General features: G+C 35.0%; 2 long non-coding RNA genes across 2 annotated transcripts in view; one reads left to right on the forward strand and one right to left on the reverse strand.

Moving 5' to 3' along the window:
* Positions 1 to 30: 30 nt before the first annotated feature.
* The window catches only part of LOC141566262 (uncharacterized), a 205,693-nt gene continuing 185,841 nt past the window's right edge, over positions 31 to 19,882 (forward strand). The window contains exon 1 of the long non-coding RNA XR_012489263.1: positions 31 to 2,584. This is a non-coding gene — a long non-coding RNA (uncharacterized LOC141566262). The remainder of the gene's footprint in view (positions 2,585 to 19,882) is intronic.
* The window catches only part of LOC141566263 (uncharacterized), an 81,127-nt gene continuing 74,462 nt past the window's right edge, over positions 13,218 to 19,882 (reverse strand). Inside the window, exons 2-3 of the long non-coding RNA XR_012489264.1 lie at positions 17,014 to 17,167; positions 13,218 to 13,856 (exon numbers count right to left, since the gene is read on the reverse strand). This is a non-coding gene — a long non-coding RNA (uncharacterized LOC141566263). The remainder of the gene's footprint in view (positions 13,857 to 17,013; positions 17,168 to 19,882) is intronic.

Consider the following 19,882-nt stretch of genomic DNA (forward strand, 5'->3'; position numbering starts at 1 on the left):
TCCCGGACGTCACGACGCGGCAGCGGCCGGTGTGAACCGGTTGATGAATAGCAAGTGGCTGAGCCAGAGCATCCTGCCCCCCTCCTCCTGCGGGGGAGGAAGCCTGGAGAGGGATCGTGCCATGCAAGAGGCCGGCGGAGGGAAAATAGAAGGAGCTGGCTATAGACGCACGGTTTGAGGACAAACGAGCTCCCAGTGTGTTTCATTTAAAACTCTATGTTTTAGTTACTCCAACGCCCACGAGCCTTTTATTCCTAGTAGTCAGGAGGATACTTTAAAGTTTGCTGGAAACTTAAATATGAAATGGGTATTTCCTCTCCCCTCTCCACTCTTATCTCTATTCCTTACTTCAATCACAATCCTCATTTACCAGCTGTTTATGATGGTTCAGGCTCAGACGTAAAAAGATTCCAGCATCGAAGAATTTGGTTGGTTCCCATCTCGGACGCGTGGATCCTACTGGAGAAACGGCCCAGGGCGGCCCAGGCCGCTGACCTTCCTTATCTTATGAAAAACAGCTGGAGGAGGCCGGGTCTCCGGAATGTGAAGTCCTACTAAGTGTTTTTAAAACGTAATCCTTAGTACTGATGCTTAGCAGTTAGTGCTTAACCACTAACAGTAAATTGCTTCATTGTACTTTGAGGTGCTTCCCACTTCAGCTACTGCTGCCTCTCAGTTTATCTAGAAGGATGGACCGCTAAAAGGGGAGCAGTTTAAAAAGCAATTCTAATGTTTTGTTAGAAGTCTGGATCATGCTCTAGCTTTAAAAATAAAGCAAAACAAATTTACTGTTTTCACTGTGCTGACCTTAAGTCCCTAAGAAGTATCTAGTATAATCTTGACTGTTTTGTGCTATAAAGAAGGAAGCTCAGTTTCACCTGCACAATCTAGGGAATCTACTTTTTTTTAATTAAAGCTTTTTATTTTCAAAATATACACATGTAGTTTTCAACCTTCACCCTAAAAACCTTGTGTTCTAAATTTTTCCCTCTCCCCTGCCCCCACCTCTTCCCTAGACGGCAAGTGATCCAATAGATGTTAAACATGTTCTATTCTTCTATACATATAGGAAATCTATTTTTTTCAGCTTCTTGAAAGAGTTAAATAGGAATTTTCACTAATTTTGAGCCACTAACTACAGTATTTAGTATGTTGTTTTCTCTCTTAGGCTGATGAGGGATTTCAGAATCAAATTTTGTCCTGTTAATGGGCCCTTTCTTTCCAATATTATAGAAGCTTAGTATGTATTAGCAGTATTTTCATTAGAAGTTCTTGTTGAAAAGTGTTTAATTTACTCAAAAAAATGCATTTTGAGGATGAAGTGCTAAAGAAATGTTTGGCATGAGAATTTTCCATTTTAAAAATATAAAAAAAGGAGACATTTCTCATTTTGGAAATAATACTCCCCCTAGACACTTGAATTCAAGTGACACAAAGATCACTTCTGAATAGAATGCATGAAGAATGGAAGTTTGGGTCCCTTAAAGTCTGACAGAACAAATTGTGAATTTTTTTTTTTTTAAGGAGAGCTGTGATTTTATCAGCTCAGCATAAGCAGATTTGTATTTATGCTGAAATTTATAATTTTAAAATTACTTTGGACACAGGGATGTTAATAGGGTGTCAAGAATCAGTGTATGTCACAGGTAGCATTAGAACCCAGGTAGACCTGAATTCCAAGGATGGGGCTCTTTATTAGAACCAGCCTGCCTTAGATATTATATGTAAGATCTAAATAAGATATGATTGTAATGGTTTCATGAATTGAAAAACAAAGTTGGTTAAAAACCCACAGATGGTGTTGGTATTTGAAATTCTTAAAATTTTCTGGTGTCCTTAATCTGTTCTCCCTTCCCTTCCCTCCAATCTTCAGACACCACTTAAGGCAGGAATGTATAGCCTCTCAAGGAACTAAGCTGGAACAAAGTCCACATACCACACAACCTGCCCCCTGGCTATTGTTTTCCACTGTTTTTGAAGACACATGACTGTAAATGTTCACAACTAGCAGTAAGAACAGTGACTACTGTAGAAATATAGAACTAGAACTGAACTTTTAATTTGTTAAATGATTAAATCTAAGTGTAATGTTAAGAATCAGAAATAGTTTTTTGTTTTTTTTTTTTTAAGCCAAGATAAAAAAATCAAGATTAAGGTGGGATGGTAATTTTGCTTAGTCATTACTCAGTGGTTTGCTAATTAATTTATTGAATCTTAGAGGAAGAGAGGAAAAGGGGAAAAGCACTTATTAAATATCTTGGTGGCTTAGTCTTTTGTCAGTCATGTCTGACTCTTTATTGACCTCTTTTTGAGGTTTTTCTTGGCAACGATACTATGTAGTTTGTCATTTCTCCAGCTCATTTTACAGATGAGGATACTGAGGTAAACAGAGTTAAAGATTTTCTTCAGGGTCACACAGCTAATAAGTGTATGAAGCTATAATTGAACCTGGGTCTTCTTGATTCCAGACCCAGCACTTTATCTGCTACGCCACATGCCTGCCATGAAAAATCTACTCTGCAAAATATCCAAACTCTGGAAAAATTTACAAATATTTCATTTGATCCTTCTCACTATCCTGGAGGTATGTGTTACTATTCCACTTTACAGATAAAGAAGCTGAGGCAGGTATCACACAGCAAGTTGAGAGAGGCTGGAATTGAATTTAGCTCTTCAAGATGATAAGCCTGTGATTTGTAGTTGGAAAGGTCATCCAGCTTCTATTCTTTGTTTTTACAGATAGGGAAATCAAGACTGGAGAAGGGAAGTTAATTTCTCCAACAGCAAGGCTCTACAAAACTCAAAATTATGTAGCACTTAACACATTTTGGCAAACTTTTAGATGAAAGATATGCCTTATTTATAGAAGAAATTATTTTACTGCAGTTCAGGGTATATGATAGGGGCCTGACATGAATAAGGCAAGCACAATAGATTGATTACCGTCTACTTAAATACCTAAAGTAAAAAGTTCCTAAATTCAAAATAATTTTCTTGAAAAATAATATTTTTCATGACGTCTGGTCTTTGGAGAAGCTTATCCTTGGAGAAGCTTACTCTGAATGAAGTTCAGCTTTTCAGTTAAATTAGTCAGAAAAAAAATCAGCTGAACTTTCTTTTGCTGTACAAAATGCACTGGGGAAAAGAGAATGGGAAGGAGTGTACATTCCATGTAATGATATTTTTGTTGAAACCATATCATTCATACTAGCATCTGGAAATAAACAAAAGGGATTTAGTCTGACCAGAAGACCCAAAACTAACATTGAATTCGCAAAGTACTTCTCAAAAGTCACTTGTAAATGCTACAACAAAACATACAAATGCTACATACAGTTAGCCTCCATTTACGTTGTTGGCATTTAGGCAACAGATAATCCTGACACACACTGACCTGAATAGTATTACTGGGGCAATTGTTATGTAAGGAGGAATGTTCTTGAGCAATTTCCTCTGGAGAAACATATTTATTCTTTAAAAAAAAAAAAAAAAAAAATTCCCACCATGCACAGGTTTGTTGTTTGTTTTTGCCCTTTACATAGTTTTACAATTGAACATGTGTGACAGTTAGTCTATGCAGCTTAGCTTTTTGTTTCAATGTATTCTTTCTTTCTCCATTTTTTCCCCTTTTTGTTAAGAATTGAAGCAATGGTTCCTTATTTGATACAGTCTTATGAATCACTACATGCAAAAGCACTTGAAAAGCATAAATGGATGAGATTGGTGTTCCATAGCTCTTAATATGTAAAACCTAAGACTTTACCTTACTTTAATTACTACAAAAAAATAACTCATTAATATATGGAATCATATGCTTTCTCCTGACTCTTAGCCAAAATTTGTTTCTTTAATTGAAAAAATTAGTTTGTACTCTTGCTTTTGGATATTAAAAATTATTTGTTTTGTTATTCTGTCTTCTACTTAAAAAATTTCCCAACCTCACCTTAAGTACCACTGACATAATTCCAGAGTGTTCAGAGTTTAATTTTAGCCCTTGCTAAAACCAGACAACTCAGGTAGCTGTCTCTTTTGTATCAATCAATAACACCTATAAATCTCAATCAAATTGGGCTACAGTTCCTAAGTGAACTTACAAGAACACTGAATAGATTATTGAAAATGCCTGGTTTAATAGATATAATTTATTAGCCTTATTGAATTAATGAAATACCTAAAACTTCAATCCCTTGACCCCATCCTATTCTCCTAGTTCTTTTTTTTTTTTTCTTCCTCTTCTCCTTTTGTAATTTTGTACTCCCTAAGAAATAATGCCATCACTGTTAGTCTAGAATTTTTTGCTCAGTTTATTGGTCACTATACATGTTTTTGCAATCTTGAAGCCTAAGGTATTCCTTTTCCTTTTCCACTCTTGCTTGTTGCTATTCACTGCTAAAGAAAAGACTAATTTTTTTTCCTTATTTTTTATTCTGAACTTAAGAAATAAAATAAGCATAACAGAATAGAAGAAAAGATTACACACGAAACCACAAATCTATTGTATACAACTTACTATTCTTTTTTAAATGGAGTGTGTGGGGAAAAAAACAAAGTTAGATAACTTTATTACACATAAATTAAACATAAATATGTATGTATGTATATACATGTATACACACACACAAACATATATATATGTAAAATCCTTCTATACATTTTTCTATTTATCAGTTCTTTCCCTGAATGGAGATAGCATCTTCCTTCACAAGTTCTTTTTAATTAATTTTGGTATTTATAATAGTCAAAATGAATAATAGCTCCAAGTTGTTTTTAAAACAACATTGCTGTTAATGTTAACATTTGTTTGGGTCTGCTCATTTTGTTCTTCATTATTTTGTGCAGATCTATCCATGTTTTTCTAAAATTATTGAGCTCATCATTTCTTACAGTGGCGTAATATTCCATCACAATCATGTACTACAACTTGTTCAGCCATTCCCCAATTGACAGACCTTCCTGAAATTTCCAGTTCTTTGCTATCACAAAGAAATCTGCTAATTATATGAAAATTGCAACTTCATTACAACTCCATAAATTCCCCCAGGATGGGGATTACTTTATTGTTTCCCTTAAATCACCAGTGTCTAACACAGTGCTAGGTATTCTGTAAGTGCTGCATAAATGCTTATTGAGTGATCATTTGATTGATATTATGTAGCCTCATTAAGAGTCTTATTGTGGCCTAGCATTTCTTTGATTCTTATGAGTTCATTATTCAATACCTCAAAGCATCTCTTTCCAAATTTTTCTTGTCTCCTCAAAACCTTAATCTTACCTGCCCCTCTGTCTTTAAGCTGATGACTGCACCTACTTTATTTACTAAGAAAATTTAGTCTGCAGCTGCTGTCCCAATTCTGCATTACTTATTCCTCTATCCTTTACTGTATGGTTTCTGTCCTTCTGTCTGTGATATTGGACAAGTTATCCAACCTCTATGGACTTCAATTTTCTCATCTATAAAAATAAGGGAGTTAGACTAGATGGCTTACGATCCAAAACTATTCTGTCAAGAAATAGAATCTTTAAATCCAGCAGTTAATCTTTATTCTCATGCCTTTTTTGTGTATCTGTTATATTTGATACTGATATGCTCCATCTTTAGAATTCTTTCTTCTGATGCATACAACATTGGACCACTCTGATTTTTCACTTCCTGTATCATTTCTATTATTTCTTTTCTGACTCCTTTTCTTCCTTCAAAGCTCTAAATATAATTGTTCCCCAAAGTTCTACCTTTAGCATTTTTAATTTTAATTTAGTTTACAAGAGATCTCATCTCATGGTTTAAGCTATTATCTCTATAAAATTAACTTCACACCTGTATTTCCAAATAATCTGCAATTTTGGCCCAACTTTCTCTAGTTATAGGAGTAAATTTCTATTTCCTACTAGATTTGTTGTCCTGGATGTTTTTCCTTCATCTCAAACAACATATTCAAAATGAAACTCACTTCTCCCTAGAATACCTGACTTCCCTGTTTCTGAAACTACCACTGTTAGTCGCCAGAATTATACAACAATCATTGGGTGGGGAGAAGGCATAGGATATAGCAATATTTTAAAAATACATGTTTTTGGTGGAGCCAAGATGTCTTCCCACAGATCAACACCAGATCAAGTCTCTAAACAGGCTTTGGGGTGACAGGACCCACAAATATTTGGAGTGTAACAAATTTCTAGCAAAAGATATTTTGGAAGAACTTCAGGAAATGTTTGTCTCAATTGGGCAGGAGGGGAGGTAGCCCAGTGCAGGCACAGTGCAGAGACCCAGGGCCAAAGGAATCTAACTGGGAGTTCTTAGCCAAAATACAGCAGCCTTGGCTACTTTGTCCTAGTTCAGAATCTAGTGCATCAGCAGACTAGTTGTGAGATCTTCAAGGCAATTACAGAAGGCAAATAGTGAGCTTCTGGACCACATCATAATGAGGGACTTGGCCATACCCAACTAGTGCAGGAAGGAAGCCAGAAGCACTAGTCCCAGGGCAGTGTGAAGCCACTGTTGCCTATAGAGAAAGCTTGGGACAATTTCCTCTTTGTCAACCTTTAAAAAATCAACAAAATGCAATATAATTATGGTGGTAGTGGAAGTAATGATAATGAAATTGTGGGATCAGTGATGATAGTGACAAAAATGTTTCAGTTTCATTAGATGTGAATGTTGAAGAATCTAGAATAAATATTGTAAGGTGTTCTTTTTAAAAACAATTTTTAAAAATCAGCAAAAAGCAAAAAGAGCTCTGACCACAGATACCTTTTATGGAGAACAGGGAAAAACAGACCTCAAACACTGAGGACACTAAGGGCAAAAAGCATATAGAGGAACCTTTAAAGGGTGATATGAGTTTGTCTCCAACTCAGAAGGCTCTTTTGGAAGAATTCAAAAATAATCTTAAAAGAAGAAAAATGGGGAAAGGAAATGAGAGTTTTACAGGAGAATTTAAAAAAGGAAAAACAAATTATCTGAAGAAAACTCCTTAAAAGATAGATTTGGCAAAAATGGAAAAAGAAAATTCCTTGAAAAACAGAATTGGAAAAAGAGAACAACTCCTTTAAAAATAGAATTGGTGAAATGGGAAAAAAAATCCAATGAACAAAACAATTAACTTAAAAGTTCACTTGGCCAAATGCAAAAGTAGGTAAAACTAACTGAAGAAAATAATTGACTAAAAATTAGAATTGAACAAATGGAAGTGAATGTCTCAACAAGACATCAATAAGAATCAAACTAAACCAAAAAAAAAAAAAACAAAAAATGAAAAAATAGAAGAGAATGTAAAATATCTCATAGGAAAAACAACTGACCTGGAAAATAGATCAAGGAGAGACAATCTAAGAATTATTGGACTACCTGAAAACCATAATGAAAAAAAAGACCCTGGATAACTTCTTTCAAGAAATCAAGGACAACTGACTTGATGTCCTAGGACTAAAGGGTAAAATAGCCATTGAAATAATCCACTGATCACCCCCTGAAAGAGACCTCAATATGAAAACTCCAAGAAATATCATAGCTATATTTCACAATAATCAAATCAAGGAGAAATATGCAAGCAGACAGAAAGAAACAATTAAGATTACCCAGGGTGTAGCAGCTTCCACTTTAAAGTATTGAAGGTCCTATAATATAATATTCTGGAGTGCAAAGGAGCTTGGACTATAGTCAAGAATCAACTATTTAGCAAAACTAAGCATTATCTTTCTTCTTTATTTTTTTTTCGCTGAGGCAATTGGGGTTAAGTGATTTGCCTAGGGTCATTCAGCTAGCAAGTGTTGTGTCTGAGGCCAGATTTGAACTCATGTCCTCCTGACTTCAGGGTTGGTGCTCTATCCACTGCACCAATTAGCTGTCCCTTAAGCATTATCTTTCAAGGAAAAAGATGGACTTTCATTGAAATAGGGGAATTTCATTTAACTATTTTTGCTAAAGCAATTGGGGTTAAGTGACTTGCCCAGGGTCACAGAGCTAGGAAGTGTTAAGTGTCTGAGGTCAGATTTTAACTCAGGTTCTCCTGACTAAAGGGTTGGTGCTCTATCCACTGCACCACCTAGATTCCCCAATTTAATTTATTTTTAATGAAAAAACCAGAGCTGAACAGAAAATTTGTTCTTCAAATACAGAATTCAAAAAAAAAAAAAAACATAAAAAGGGAAGAAAAAAAGCCTACATTTTTTAAAGGTTAAAAAGTTTACATCCTTACATGGGAAGATGATATGTTTAACTCTTGAGAACTATTCTTTGTGGGTAAATATAATTTGATATTAATGTGACGATATAAAAAAAGAAACTAGGGGTTGGAAAAGGGATTGTAATGGAAGAAAAGGAAAGAGTAAATTAAAATGGGGTAAATCATTTCACATGAAGAGGCAAAAAAGACCTATCACAATTGAGGGAAGAAGGGAGGGAGATAGGGGGAGCAGCCAAGATGGCAGAGAATAGACAGGTCTTTATTGGAGCTCCTTCTGGGCTCTCTCAAATCAACAACAGATCAAGTCTCTGAACTGGCTTTCGAGTGACAGAACTCACAAATATTTGGAGTGTAACAAATTTCCAGCAGAAGATATTTTGGAAGAACTTCAGAAAAGGTCTATCTATTTCATTCAGGTAGGTAGGTGGGTAGGAGCAGGGGGCGGGGGGGGGGGAAGGGGGAGGGAAGAGGCAGCTAAATGCAGGTGCAGTGCAGGGAGCCAAGGGCAGTGTGATGGTGCTGGGGAATCTAATGGAAGGTTCTTAATCAAAATACAGCAGTATTAGCTATTCTGTCCTAGTTACAAGCCAGTGGACCATCAGATTAACTATGAGACATCCAACGCAAATACAAAAGGCAAATATTGAGCGTTTGAATCCCCAGAATAATGTGAGACCTGACCATTCCCACCCAGCACCGGAAGTCAGTCAGCACTGTCCCAGGGCAGTGTAAAGTTGCTGTAGCCTGTAGAGGAAGCTTGGGACAATCTCCCCTTTGCCCTAAGAACAGACCTTAACCTTCAAAAAAATGAGCAAAAAAGCAAAAAGAACTCTGACCATAGATAGCTTTTATGGAAAAAGAAAAGAACAGACCTCAAATCCTGAGGATCCTAAAGGCAAATCATCTCCTGATGAAGCCCCAAAGGGTGATATGAATTGGTCCCCATTTCACAAGGCTCTCTTTGAAGAATTCAAAAAGGATCTTAAAAGAGAGGAGAAAAATAGGGAAAGGAAATAAGAACTTTGCAAGAGAGTTTGGAAAAGGAAAAACAAATTATCTGAAGAATACTCCTTAAAAAATAGATTTAGAGTGGTTCATAACCTAGGCATAAAGAATGAGATTATAAATAAATTAGAAGAACATAGGATAGTTTACCTCTCAGATCTGTGGAAGAGGAAGGAATTTATGACCAAAGAAGAACTAGAGATCATTATTGATCACATAATAGAAAATTTCGATTATATCAAATTGAAAAGTTTTTATACAAACAAAACTAATGCAGATAAGATTAGAAGGGAAGCAATAAACTGGAAAAACATTTTTACAGTCAAAGGTTCTGATAAAGGCCTCATTTCGAAAATATATAGAGAATTGACTCTAATGTATAAGAAATCAAACCATTCTCCAATTGATAAATGGTCAAAGGATATGAACAGACAATTCTCAGATGAAGAAATTGAAATTTTTTTCTAGCCATATGAAAAGATGCTCCAAGTCATTATTAATCAGAGAAATGCAAATTAAGACAACTCTCAGATGCCACTACACACCTGTCAGATTGGCTAAGATGACAGGAAAAAATAATGATGAATATTGGAGGGGATGTGGGAAAACTGGGACACTGATGCATAGTTGGTGGAGTTGTGAAAGAATCCAGCCATTCTGGAGAGCAATTTGGAACTATGCCCAAAAAGTTATCAAACTATGCATACCCTTTGATCCAGCAGTGCTACTACTGGGCTTATATACCAAAGAAATAATAAAGAAGGGAAAGGCACCTGTATGTGCCAAAATATTTGTGACAGCTCTTTTTGTAGTGGCTAGAAACTGGAAAATGAATGGATGCCCATCAATTGGAGAATGGTTCGGTAAATTATGGTATATGAATGTTATGGAATATTATTGCTCTGTAAGAAATGAGCAGCAGGAGGAATACAGAGAGGCTTGGAGAGACTTGCATGAACTGATGCTGAGTGAAATGAGCAGAACCAGGAGATCACTATACACTTCAACAACGATACTGTATGAAGACATATTCTGATTGAAGTGGATATCATCAACATAAAGATGATCTAATTCAGTTCCAGATGATCAATGATGGACAGAAACAGCTACACCCAGAGAAGGAACAGTAGGAATTGAGTGTAAAATGTTTGCACTATTGTCTTTCTACCCAGATTACTTACACCTTCAAAATCCAATTCTTACCGTGCAACAAGAAATTTAGCTTTACACACATATATTGTATCTGGGATATACTGTAACACATTTAACATGTATGGGATTGCCTGTCATATAGGGGAGGGAGTAGAGAGAAGGAGGGGAAATTTTGGAAAAGTGAATACAAGGGATAATGTTGTAAAAAAAAAAAAATTACCCATGTAGATGTACTGTCAAAAAAATTATAATTATAAAATTAATTTAAAAAAAAAGAAGGGAAGTAATAAACTGGGAAATTTTACAGTCAAAGGTTCTGATAAAGGCCTCATTTCTGAAATATATAGAGAATTGACTCTAATGTATAAGAAATCAAACCATTCTCAATTGATAAATGGTCAAAGGATATGAACAGACAATTCTCAGATGAAGAAATTGAAACTTTTTCTAGCCATATGAAAAGATGCTCCAAATCATTATTAATCAGAGAAATGCAAATTAAGACAACTCTCAGATACCACTACACACTTGTCAGATTGGCTAGAATGACAGGGAAAGATAATGTGGAATGTTGGAGAGGATATGGGAAAACTGGGACACTGATACATTGTTGGTAGAATGTCGTTTTGGAGAGCAATTTGGAACTCTGCTCAAAAAGTTATCAAACTGGACATACCCTTTGATCCAGCAGTGTTACTACTAGGCTTATATCCCAAAGAGATTTTAAAGAAGGGAAAGGAACCTGTATGTGCAAGAATGTTTGTGGCAACCCTCTTTGCCATGGCCAGAAACTGGACACTGAGTGGATGCCCATCAATTGGAGAATGTCTGAATAAATTGTGATATATGAATATTATGGAATATTATTGTTCTGTAAGAAATGACCAGCAAGATGATTTCAGAAAAGCCTGGAGAGACTTACATGAACTGATGCTGAGTGAAATGAGTAGGACCAGGAGATCATTATATACTTCAACAACAATACTATATGATGATTAATTCTGATGGACGAGGCCATCTTCAACAATGAGATGAATCAAATCAGTTCCAATAGAGCAGTAATGAACTGAACCAGCTACACCCAGGGAAAGAACTCTTGAGAGATGACTATGAACCACTACATAGAATTCCCAATCCCTCTATTTTTGTCTGCCAGCATTTTTTATTTTCTTCACAGGTTAATTGTACACTATTTCAAAGTCTGATTCTTTTTGTACAGCAAAATAACTTTAGACATGTATACATGTTTTTTTTTGTTTGTTTTTCTTTTATTATTTGATTTTTTATGGTTATACATGTACATTGTTTTTAAAATATACTTTTATTTATGCATCATGCTAGGAGAGAAAAATCAGAACAAAAGGGAAAAACCACAAGAGAAAAAACAGAAGAGAAAGAAAAAAAAAGTTGAATATAGCCTGTGTTGATTTATATTCAGTCTCCATAGTTCTCTTACTGGATACAGATGGTATTTTCTCTTCAAAGTTTATTGGGATTGCCTTGGATCATTGAACCACTAAGAAGAACCAAGTTTTTTATATTTGATCATCACACATTCTTGCTGTTATTATGTACAATGCATTTCTGATTCTGCTTGTTTCACTTAGCATCAATTCATGTAAATTTTCCCAGGTCTTGCTAAAGTCAGCTTGTTCATTTTTTATAGAACAGTAATATTCCATCTTTCATATAACATAAATTGTTCAGCCATTCCCCAATTGATTGGCATTTACTCATTTTCCAATTCTTTGTGACCATAAAAAGAGCTGCTACAAACATTTTTAAACATGTGGGTCCTTTTCTCTCCTTTATGATTTCCTTGGGATACAGACCTAGTAGTGACACTGACTGATCAAAGGTTATATACAATTTGATAGACCTTTGGGCATAGTTCCAAATTGCTCTTCAGAATGGTTAGATCATTTCACAACTCTACCAACAATGTATTAGTGTCCCAGTTTTCCCACATCCCCTCCAACATTTGTTATCTTTTCCTACTTAACTATTCTGAAAGCTATGAGGTAGTACCTCAGTTGTTTTAATTTGCATTTTCATATGACTATAAGTGGCTTTAATTTCATTATCTGAAAATTGATGATTCAAATATGACCATTTATCAATTGGGGAATGACTTATATTCTTATAAATTTGACACAGTACTTTATTTTTTTTAGAAATGAAGCCTTGGGTGTGTCTTTTTATATTTGTGTGATTCAATGCTTTTTCATTCATTCATTCAAATACTCCAAATCAGTCACCAAATCTAATGGCTATTTCAAAAAATGTTCATCTTTATTAACCTCTAGGCAATAATTGATACTGTTAACTTTTCTGAATACACTTTTCTCCTTTGGTTTTAGAGACAATATACTATTCTTACCTCTAATATTCTCTAATCTCTGTTCTTTTCTCTCTAGTCTTGCTTCTCTACCTTTTTTATATTGATAGTCTTCTACTCCCATTGCTCCAAATATCAAGTAACAGAGGACTCCCCAATCTATACCAACAGTTCTTAATTCCAAACCTTTTTTTTTTTTTTCTTCTAGACTTAGCTTTTCTAATGATGAGCTCGCTGTATTTTCTCCTACCTAATATTCTCTCTCTCTTTTTTTGGAATCTTTTTTATATCTATAACCTATCTACCTTGCAAACTTGATCTTATATATATTCTCACATTTATTTTCTTCCCTTTCCAATTCATTCTTCATATAGCCACTGGAATATTTCTTTTTGTACAAATATAATACATAGATCTCTTAAAGACAAACTGTTATAGTTGTCTCTTTGGGCTCCAGGGTATAATTTTGTGGGATTAGAGAGGCTGTCTTCATTGATAACTGAAGAATGAAGCCATTGCCCCTATTGGGTAAAGCCCCTTTTGCCTATGTTTCACCTACCACTTTGTCTACTTATATACAAAATAATGTTTTTCTGCTTCCCTATCCTTCTGCCCTCTTCCTCACCCAAGCTTTCATTGTCATGGACACCATGATTAGAACCCCAGAACTATTTAACTACTTTATATCAATTATGAAGGGACATTTATTTCAAATTATGAGAAAAAATTACAGACATTCTCGTATCACTCATCACCCATAGCCCCTTTCCCACTATCCTACAACTCAGGAGCATATATATTCTCTATTATACTACTGTTGCCCTCAAGCCAACTTATCTTCTTGAGTTGTCATATTTTCCTGAAACACTGTACCTAGGGTTTTCATTGAAGCCTCCCTCTGAGCTGATTAACACTACCTTAGTCTCTGGGGGATCAGGCTCCATTTAGTTCATTCCTCCACAACATTATTCTCACTAAATTCTTATTTGTTCATATCTCTTTCAGAAGAGTCCTTGTCTCAGCTCTTACTGGCCAGAAAGTAGTGCTAAAGGTCATTTTTTGTTCATTTATGTATCAACACTGAGGTTGCTATGTCCCAATCTCCAATTTTTGGATTCCTGTTGTTTATTTTTCCAATCTTTTGAAAATCCCAAAGTTGGAAATTTCGCTCCTTTTATCTGAAAAGGAAAACAACAAAAAGGAAGGATAAGGTTTAAGACCTGTTTCTTAGGCCACATGATTTTAGAGGGAAGAAATCTTTTGTGGTTTCTTGCTGGACACTGAATAAAAGAATAATTGCCAAGCTAGCCATGTTTTCTCCTACCTCATTCTTTCTCCCTCTTTCCTTCTTTCTCTTTCTCTCTCTCTCTCACTCTCTCCTTCCCCCCTCTTTACTCTCCCTCCCTCTCTTCTCTTCTTCCTTCCCCTTTCTTCCTCCTCCCTTCCTTCCCTTTTCCCTCCCCTCCCCCCCAATCCTCTATGTTCTTTGGGAGATGAGGCAAAAGATGTTGATAGGCCTTTCTGAGTCCTAAAGCCAATCAGAAAGCCTCCCTTTACCTTGTATAATTAGCTGACTAGAACCAGTTTATGGAGTATCAACAATATGGCCCACAACTTTTCCAAGACACTTTAGCCTTGCAATTTAGTGCTACAATTTGATGTCCCCTAATATTTTCCTCCTTATGCTGTTCTACTCACAATATATTTAGTTATATCAAGGCAAACTGTAATAATTGTGTCCCCTGAACCTGGGCTTTCCTACCTTTATGACTTTGTATATGTTGTTCATTCTGCTCCTTTTATCTAAGATCAAAACAGATTTAAGTTCAGCCATGAAGCTTTCTGTTAATAATAAAATTTACTTTTCCTAGGTATCTACCATGCTAATGTGGCACTTTTTTGTACTTCTTTAATGTATTTTTCATTAGTTATCTATGTATATATCACATTTTCCTAGTGGATCATAAACTCTATGTGGACAACTGTTTTATAGGTAAACTTAATAACTAAACTTGTCCAGAACCTAATACAATAAGCTAACTATGGCAACTTGAAGTCTATGCTATCAGCCTCTCCAGTCCTTTACAGATAATTACAACTTCTTATCTATTGCTCATCAAAGCTCATTTCCATGTTGCTAAATAATCCTATCATTAGTTTTACATTCTGATCTCTCATTATTTTCAAGTGACTTGAGAATCCTTGTTGACTTCATTATTTCTCAACTTTCTTTAATATTGTTTAGTTCTTTTTCATCATAGCAGCTTTGTATCTGCAAAGATACACTCTGTACCTTGCATACAAATACTGTAAAGGAGAACTGGGATTTTAAATACTTTCTCTCAAATGCTTTATTACATAGTCTGGAAAATTTCTGGAAAAACTGCATCTAAAAACCCCGGCATTTAGTAGATCATAATGATGGTGATTTATACTACATTGGGAATACATAAATATTAATTTTACTAAAATGTCAAATTGTAGATTTAAAATTACCCAATAATTCTAGATGCTCAGATAATCATCTATTTTGATTATCAAAATGTTTCCCTCCTCCTACCTTCAATTTGGGGTATGCTTAAATCTCTCCTCTCCTTTGAAAGAGACTGGCTTTCCATAAAAGGAAACAAAGTTGTTGTTGGGACCTGATTGGTTCTGGCTTCCTTAAAGCAGCTTTCTGGTCACTGAGAGATATAACCGTCCCAATCTGTGAATCACCATGTCCTTTAGTATATCCTGTCCTGATGATCAATTGGGTTTCCACATGGAGATAAGGGAGACCAAGTCCAGCTAAGTTCATAGTATCCTTTTTGCATGTCTCTGCTGCAATTAGGGCAAAGTAGACTTTTTGTTGATTGTCCAATGACTTGCAAATGCCTCACTTTGTTGCAACACATAATTTGAATTGAGAGTTTGAGGTCCAGAACTTCCTCAGACAACAGAAGCTAAAAGAAACACTGCAAAATAACTGAAGTTGATTTGAAAACAGACTTCTCCATAAGTTTATGTAGTCACTATGAACTATATCAGATAGTTTAAAAAAAATTATAAAAAGGAAAAACTGATAATGATTATTTATCTCATGAATATTTTAGAAAAAAATTTTCTTGTAGAATGAAAAAAAAAAGCCACATAGATACATTTATTATCTTGGAATAACTTTTTTTTTCCCCTGAGGCACTTGGAATTAAGTGACTTGCTCAAAGTCACAGAGCCAGGAAGTATTGTCTGAGGTTAAATTTTTTTTTTTGAGGTAATTGAGGTTAAGTTACTTGCCCAGAGTCACACATCCAGGAAGCATTAAGTTTCTGAGGCCAAATTTGAACTGAGGTCCTCCTGACTTCAGGTCTGGTGCTGTATCCACTGCCATCTAGCTGCCCATTTCTTTAACTTAACTTCCTTAACTTTAAAGGAAAGATGCTACAGCTGATCCTCTATTCTTCCTGAGCCTGCCTATAATGATTATTTAATTTGTATAATAAGTTACTAAAAATATTTATCTAATTAATATTTTAGGAGAAATCTTCCTTATAGAATGAAAAAAAAAAAAGCCACAAAGGCATGCTTATTATCTTGGGATTTCTTCTTTAACTTCTAAAGGAAAGATGCTACAGTTGACTCTCTATTCTTTCTGATCCTGCCTTAGGATATCTGCTTTACAGTTTGACTCACATACTTGTTTTAATCAATCTTCCCACAGGCAGTTCTTTCCAGGATGGACCTAGTCTGAATCAATTAAAGTGCCAGTAGCTACGAAGAACACAAATTGTTGCTCTTCATCTCTCTGCTTTGTCCCTCATCTGCAGCTTTGGAGAAAAGGTGCTATTTAATTTTTATATGTTAACTTATAGACCTTGTTTCAACCATTTGGGCAAAAATGATATAAAAATCCACACATCAGAGTTTTGATATGAATTTAACATTTAGAACTGTCCTAGTCAATATGTTTTTGTAATTTAGTACATGACAATAATAGCAAAATGATAATTAAGTCCCCATCATATAAGTATCCTTCTAGAAGAGAATATTGTACAAAGTGTGTTGCTCCTCCTCTCCAATAGGATTAAGAATTAGCCAGCCAGATTTAATTAGCTTTTAACAAAACATTTAATATAGTGGAATAGTTGGTATAACTCTTCCCCCTTTTTTCCCTCCCCCCCATGCCCCAAGTCTGTGACACACTTTCTCATCCATACAGATAGGAAATACATTCAATTCAGAAAACAGAGGAAAATGGTCTCAAGTTGAGAGTAACATATGGTAAAGGGCTAACTCACAGATCCTAAAAATCCTTCTATTCATGTGTTCATGATGACCCCCTTATGTATAGTATACCTTTTCTGTGGGAAAACTTGTAGAAAGCCTTGAATCTGCCTTTCTTCATTTGAATTCAGTTTGTCTTTACCTCTGCTGAATGCTGTTGTCTTAGGAATACTACAAGGACTCCAATGAAAAACAATCCAAACCCTACAAAATTCACAAGATTGTCCTGTAGTAGAGAGACACGAAAGGGAGAAGACAGGTAAAGGTCAAGGCCAGATCTGGTCAGTGTTTCATACTGTCCTAGCCTCCCTTTCCCGACACCCCAGAGAAATTTCTTCTTAGGGGTTTGGTTGGAGGCTTCCATCACTGTGTTGTTAGAGCCTCTAATATTGATGCTAAAGTAGCTCATTGGTTTTATAATATCCACAAAAGATTTGACCAAATACCTTAACCAATCTATATAGACATCCTGTGATACTTATTTGAAATGCATACTCCAAACATTTATGTAGAATCTTTACAATCTGCAGTCTTTTTTAAATATCTTATTGATTCTCATAACAATCCTTGAAGGAAATCCTGATTCTGTGGGTTTTGATAGGCATTTAATGAAGTAAAATGGTCCAGACAAGATCTATTCTAGTTGGCTATGGAATTGTGATATCTTCTTAAATCCTATATAATCAGTTTGGAAGCTTTCCAGAAATTGAAGCATATGATTTTTAAAATTTTTATTATTTATTTATTTTTTATATTGTTGAGGAGGAAATGCCTTGAAGAGGGAGGGATGGAGAAGGAGGAGGAAGACAATCTTTAGCTTTGGCTGGGTTTCATTCCTCTATCCCCAGTTGACCAGAAGAGGAGTCAAGCATTAAGGAATCCAGAGGATGTTGGACTTTCCATCTTCTCATTAGTATCTCACATGGTGTACCTCTTGGGAAGTGTATCACCAGGAGTAAAAAACAATGTGGAACATATGTTTTTTACAAGGAGCCCAACAAAGAGATGATATCTTAAACAACATAAGTACCCAATGAATAGGAAAAAAGGAACTTTTCAAGTTAAAAAAAGCTGTGGGAGTCACTTTTTTTGTGATATAATGTTCTTTTAAGTCTGAGCCCTCTGTTCCCTAGAGTTTGAATGTACTGGTAGGGAGAGTATATTACAGAATTTTTCAGGAAAAGGAGGAATTGTACCAACTGCTTTTATTTTACCATATTGTAAATATATCTTTCTGACTGATAACAATGATTCTCAACTGATAAATGAGGGGGGAAGCACTGGGGCTCAAATCAATGGCATTACAAAATTTTTCTTGATCCCTCTGAATCACTCCTAAACTCTGAAAGATATTAGCTAAACTCAGGCCTGACTCATCAGTGAGATGAATCATACAATAGGATAAGGATATCTTGATGCTTACATGGGTTATACACATACAACTAGCATAATTAAACTTTTCAGAAATCTAAGAATCATATTATAGCATCATAAATTTAGATCTAGAAGAGTCCTTATAGATCATTTAGTTCAGAACCCTTATTTTACAAACAAAGAAAATGTAGTCCAGAAAAGTTATTTATGCAATGTCATATAGGTAATAAATGGAAGAGTTCACATTTGAATTCAGGACCTCTGATCCATTCAAAAGCCAGATCTTTTTCTGTCTTCCCTATGTAAATTTTAATCCTCTATCTTATAACGTAAAATTCAGCTTCTGCTGTGAGCAGAAAAACCAATAGTCTTTAATGAAACCTCCAAATAAGATTATAATTATTGACTATTAGGCTGAAATTATCTGCTTCTTTCTGCCACCTGCTAAATTCTCTTGTTTGCTCCCTACAACTAGTTTGCCCCTTACCATAAGGCTTTTTAGCTTGTCATAGGCAAGCCCCATAAAAGCCATTTGCTGGGTCTGTACTTTATTAAAAGAAGCAAAGCAAAGCAAAATAGAGCAGAAGAGAAAACAAGTAGATATTGTATTCTACTACACTTGTGATCATATTTGTGTAGTTTTCAATCATCTAAAACAGAACAGTGACTGAAGAAAGCTCTGGATTAAAGCACTACACAGTGGGCCAATTTCAGAGAAAGTAAAGTTAGAATTAGAATATTTAACAAATTTCTAGAGAACATTGTTGTCTAACACATGGGACTTGGAAGTTTCCAAACTACATATATTATCAGATTTGATCCTCACATTGACCCGTAAGGTAAGTACTATTAGTATTCTCCCATTTAATAGGTAAGAAGAAAATTGAGGCTGAGAAGGGTTAAATGATTTTGACAAAAGCTAGTAAATACTAGTAAATTTGAATTCAGGTCTTTCTGAATCAAGGAGATAATAATAGTACTTGCCAAACAGGATTGTTGTGTAAATAAAATTATATAACATGTGAAGCACTGTGAATGTTAAAGTGCTATATAAAAGTTATTATAATGACCAATATGTGCAAAACTTATATCTGATCTCTTATAAAAGTTTAATACCCCAAAATATAGAGGGAAAAAATTTAGATAAGAACAAAAGCCATTTTTTGAAAAGATAAATGGTCAGATTATATGAACAGTTCTCAAAGAAGAATTGTAAACAATTAATAATCTCATGAAAGATAGTTTTACTGAAGAGACTGTTTGCCCTTTAGTCCTTCCTGTCTCCAAATTATTAATAAATGAAATACATATTAAAAAATTCTGAGATTTCATTTTACTTTCTAACAAATTATCAAAGACGAGGAAAGTTGTGAGTTATCAAGTTGTGGAAAGAGAGTTATAGAATACAGTATTGGTGGAGATGCAAATTGGTCCAATCATTCTAGAATACAATTGTAAATCATTTTAAACTGATAGTTTTTATTACCTTCATTTTCCAAGGAAGTCAGCCACAGAAAATAAGGCCTCATATATTCTAAAATATTCAAAGCAGTACTCTTTGTGGTAG

This window comes from Sminthopsis crassicaudata, chromosome 4 (genome assembly GCF_048593235.1).
Source record: "Sminthopsis crassicaudata isolate SCR6 chromosome 4, ASM4859323v1, whole genome shotgun sequence".
NCBI classification, from domain to species: Eukaryota; Metazoa; Chordata; class Mammalia; order Dasyuromorphia; family Dasyuridae; genus Sminthopsis; species Sminthopsis crassicaudata.